The sequence below is a fragment of the Macrobrachium nipponense genome, chromosome 3 (genome assembly GCF_015104395.2).
Source record: "Macrobrachium nipponense isolate FS-2020 chromosome 3, ASM1510439v2, whole genome shotgun sequence".
Classification (NCBI taxonomy): Eukaryota; Metazoa; Arthropoda; class Malacostraca; order Decapoda; family Palaemonidae; genus Macrobrachium; species Macrobrachium nipponense.
The window spans coordinates 129,212,055-129,217,697 of NC_087202.1; positions in this window are offsets into that span (position 1 = coordinate 129,212,055).

The window sequence follows — 5,643 nt, forward strand, 5'->3', positions numbered from 1 at the left end:
TTCCCTCCTGTAAAGAGGTTCTTCCAAAAACCTGACCCCTCTCTGAATGGTATGTGCAGAAAGGCCTTGTTAATGAGAGTCATAGAGAAACATGCAGATATTCACCACCAAGCACGTCTCATTAAGTGTCCCCAAAAAGAATTCCTCCAAATGAAGAAGTGATCCTAGACCTATCAACATTGAACAAGCACATTGTCTGCCAAATTTTCCAAATAACTACCGTTGCCCTAGTGCGTTCAATTGTTTTAAAAGGGACTTAGACAACTATAGCTTTGAAAGATGCACATCCCTATCACTGTTCCCTTCCACTCTTTCCTAAAGGCTCCTGATAAGGAAAGATATGTACAGGTTCAAAATCATGCCCGGTGAGCTAAACATTGCTGTAAGAAATTTGACAAAATTGGTAATGGTAGTTCTTCGAGAAATCAGGAACACAACTAATAGCTTACCTAGTTGAACTGGTCGATCTGGGGCCCCACAAACAGTATGCTTGAAAAACCTAAGAGCAGTGGTCAACTGACTACAGTCAAAAGGTTTTATGATAACTTGGCACAATCCCACCTCAAACCCAGCAGACGCTTTCAGTAGCTGGGACTGTGTTGGGATACTTTTCACAGCTTGTTGTCTCTCCCCATCATATGCAAAACAGAATAAAGCGAGTCCTCAAAATGTTCTTTGCAAGAGTCCAGAGTTTCCAAATGGCAATTAGAACATATGACAGGCTTGTTACAATTCTCATGAATAATAGATCCAATACTCAGATTGTAACAAAAGAATGTGAACAAATTCTGGCTATTTCATGCAACAAACAAGATGCGAGACCAACCTTACCAGAAGATTAAAAAAGTTGGGAAGATACTTCGGCCATGATCCAGGAAGGAATCTCTGGCGATACAGGTCACCCTGTCTCTCAGTCTGTTATGAATGACAATACACAAAGATGCCTTCTCGACAGGTTGGGAGGATTATCAGGCGGCAGGGAGGTGTTCAGCTACTCTGAGGAATTGTCGTATCAGTTTCCTGGAGCTGGTGGCTGTCTTTTCGTCTCAAAAAACTCAAATCTCCAGAAGAGAGACATTTGGTCGGTTCTAGACAACATGACTGCAATGTCCTACATTAAGAGGTCGGGATGATATACTCACCTCCCATAAATATGGTATTGGGGCAAGCAAGGAAGTGGAAATTGTCTGCAATTCACCTCACAGGGTCTGTCAATAGTAGTAGTAGACTCCTTATCAAGGAAAATGACAGCCTCAATAGAACAGAGTTAGACAACCACGCTTTTTCACAAAATGGCTAACGTGCTTCCACAAATGGAAGTGGACCTGTTCCCCACACATGAGAATCAGAAACTGCCAGTCAAGCAACAGCAAGAGATGCCTTCTTACAGGACTGGAACAAATGGAGGACGATATACCCTTTTCCTCCATAGTTCCAGATTTCGAAGGTGTGGAACAAATTCCTAACCTAATAAGGAACGACTTACTTAATAGCCCCAAATTGACCAAACAGGCTCCTATTACTTTAATAACGGGCGAAGAGATAAATTCCAAAACTGTCCGCTGTTTTCTCCCAGTCAGTAGGAGTGAAAGTCGTTTAAGGATCCTCCTTTCTAAGCCAAGGCCTCCACGAGTGGATTTTCTTAAATATTATCTATAACGTGAAAATTACTCTCCCAACATTGCTAGGTACCTAGTGCAAAAACTAGACTTGATATATATGGCAATAACAGTATGTATGGAAGATTTAGTAGATTATATCCGTACCGAGAGCCCATTCAAAAATTCTAGGGAAACTATTTAAAAATTTCTTATCCCTTTTGAAGACAAACGCCTTGCAGTTACACCAATCATGGAATATAAGGTAGTATTAATTGAGCCAATGATTTATGTTTTCGAGATTTGACTCTAGTATAAAAGTTGTCACTTCACTTCTGTGGTCCTTTGCACTACAAAGATCCGCTCTAGAAAGGTTCCAATTACTTGGTCCCTGAACAAAGTGCTTAGACTTCGATCAGCCCCTCAATTCAGTGGACCAAATACAACCACAACTCACAAGCTACAACATGCGATCTTCTTGATTGCATTTGCATCAGAACTCATTTTAGCAAACTGGGCTCTCTTAGACGGGGACAATACTTGGCATTAGCATCAGGAGTTCATATTAGCACACTGGGTTCTCTTAGATGGGGACATACATCATTCAAACGGCTGACCACCAGTTATTATTGTTCTCTGTCACTCCTGGCCAAGAATGGGATTCTTTTAAGAAGGAAATCTCCATTTTAAGTGAGCTAGATTTAGCAGACAAAACATTATGTCCATTTCAAGCACTAGAGGTCATGGCAGACATCTCAGAAGATCCATTTTTTCTTATACTCTAGCCACAAGCTTGAACAAATTCGACTACACTGTTTACTAGTAGGTGGCATGGATAGTTCTGACCCATATGCGCTACAGGGGTAAACCATGGGTCTTCCTAGCAGGCGGGTATGCTGACTATTGCTGATGAAGGTTTGACAATACTGCAACCATACCCAGCATGCTTAGGTAAGTCACCACAGAACTTCACCATAAGAAACATTTCTTGTTCTTTGCTGCCAAACCTAAAGGTATTTGAAATAAAGAAAGGGGCCTTGAGACTTCTGGCTTGACCCTGGACCAGAAATGTTTTTGGGTTGTTGGGATGAAAATTCAAGAGATTTTCGTCACCTCTTAATTTCTTTGTAAAGCTCCTTGAGGACGAGACAGTGACTACACTATCAAAAAACAGGTTTTAACTTGAGAAAAACCTATTTTTGATAGGGACTGTTGAGTCCTCAAAACCCTCCTACTTCCTTGAAGAAAAGACATGGGATTTGGGTGAGGAATCAGTCTGCATTGATTAAAGGAATGGTGGCTTGGTCAAATTTCGCTTGTATGTAAACAATATCGTCCTATGTATGCACATAGCCACTTCTTGCGGGTTTTGATGTAGGTAAACTGGGATTTAACATTTGCTGAGGATAAGAGAAAGTGCCCTCTTTCCTTGAGTCTATTTATACCCTATCATATGTTATAATGTTTATCACTATGACACAATACCCGGCCTCAAGACCAGCTAAAAGAGAATTCTTTGACATTAGTCTGGTCACCATGGAGCTCTGGAAAGACCATGAAAAGGGTAACCCTTGAGGACACAACAGCGACTACCAAAAATAGGTTTTTCCTTCGTCAAAACCTTGTTTTACTAGTAAGTTTTTAAATATAGATTCTATGAGTATAATCAACAGAATTTAGCCACATTTGATTTAAATAATGGAAACTTCTTCATTATTACTGATGAGATTTATGCCCTGCCTACCTGTTTACATACCATTCTGAAATTATATGTATGTCAAGGAGGTCATATTTATTTTATTGCAACATGTTATATTATTATATAGCTGCAAAAGATAATAATCCCTCATTAGTACAATAAAATCAGGTTACAAATATTGAAATAAACAAAATTACCTATAATGAAGCAGCAACAGCTAAAAACACGGATAAGGACCAACTGTTGAGTGTGGAGGCAGAGGAAGGACTGACGCAGAACCGGAAAAAACATAAACAGTTCACGAAAGATAAAAAGGCTAACTTTAAATAAAATACAACCTACTGAGGAGGCTAGAGGGCTGCAATTTGGTATGTTTGATGATTGGAGGGTGGATGATCAGCATGCCAATTTAGAGCCCTCAGTATGTGTTCAGATCAGAGGGTGGCCGGACTGACAAAGCCGACGCAATAGTTTTCTTTTATAGGAATATAAAAATTGGAGACCTGTTGAAATAAGTGAGCAGCGGGGAGGAGCAGTTGTTATTAAAGTAATTTGGCAAAAGCACGATTTCATTGTGGAAAGTTTGCCAACTAAAGCATAAAACCAAGAAGGCTCAGAATTAAGCAATCAATCTTGAAACTGAAAGAATAAAAACTCTAAAACTTTTGTGTCAAGACCAGTGAAGTTATTTTTGGGAAGACTGAAGTAGAGAAACCTTGAGAAGATGGTGTTATTGAAATATCAAAAAGAATGCAAATGATCGTTGGTCTCGTGTTCAGTCATGAATTGATGAAAATTAAAACCTCAGCGTCATAGAGACTTCTAAACAGCGCAAAAGGGTCAACTACTTGACCTTTATAAAGCAGTGGATGGCATTTAACCCTTAAACGCCGAAGCGGTAAAAAAAAATTGTCTCCCGTGTGCCGGAGGTGTTTCGGAGTGAGCGCGGAAGCGGAAAAAATATTTTTTTCAAAAAAACACAGCGCGCTTAGTTTTCAAGATTAAGAGTTCATTTTTGGCTCCTTTTTTGTCATTGGCTGAAGTTTAGTATGCAACCATCAGAAATGAAAAAAATTATCATTATCATATATAAATAATGCGATATATGATAGCGCAAAAACGAAATTTCATATATAATTGTATTAAAATCGCGCTGTGTGCAAAACGGTTAAAGGTAACAAGTTACTTTTTTTTCGTTGTAATGTACACTAAATTGCGATCATTTTGGTATGTAACACATTGTAAAACGATAAAAGCAACACAGAGAAAAATATTATCACAAAATGATGTATGAATTCGTAATGCGCAGACGTAAAAAAATATATTTTTTTTAAATTCACCATAAATCTAAATATAGTTATAGAGACTTCGAATTTGTTTCAAGATGAAGTTAAATGATGGAATATTACGATACTGTAAGAGTTTTAGCTTACAATTGCAGTTTTCGACCATTTCGGACGAGTTAAAGTTGACCAAATGTCGAAATTTTTTTATAATTTTTTTTTATATGCAATTATTTCGGAAATTAGAAAAGCTACAACCTTCAAATATTTTTCCTTTTATTCTACATGAAATTGCGCACATTTTCATATATAAAACTCTATGAAATGCCTAATATGAAACGGAGCAAATTTTCCGAGAATGCGATGTACGCATTCCGGAGATTTATGGTGGAGAATCCTCGCGCAGAGTGAAGGAAAGTTTTTTTTCATAAATTCACCATAAATCTAAATATAGTGCTAGAGACTTCCAATTTGTTGAAAAATGAAGGTAAATGATTGAATATTACTAAAATATAAGAGTTTTAGCTTACAATTACAATTGCGTTTTTTGACCATTTCGGTAGAGTCAAAGTTGACCGAACGTGGTTTTTTTTGTTTATCCTGATTTATATGCAAATATTTCAAAATGAGAAAAGCTACAACCTTCAATTATTTTTCGTTGTATTCTACATGAAATTGCGCACATTTTCATATGTAAAAATTTATGTAACGGCTAATTTAAAATGGTGCAAACATTACTACAATCGCACGTATGATTTTTTCGGAAGAGTTACCGCGCGGACGTAGGGAAAATGTTATTTTTTTCATAAATTCACCATAAATCAAAATATTGTGCTAGAGACTTCCAATTTGTTACAATATTAAGGTAAAGAAATGATTGATTATTACTAAAATATAAGAGTTTTAGCTTACAATTGCGTGTTTCAACCATTTCGGTAGAGTCAAAATTGACCGAAGGTTGAAAATTTGTCACTTATGATTTTTAATATGAAAATATTTCAAAACTGATAAAAGCTACAACCATGGGTTGTTTTTAGTTGTATTGTGCATGAAATTGCGCACA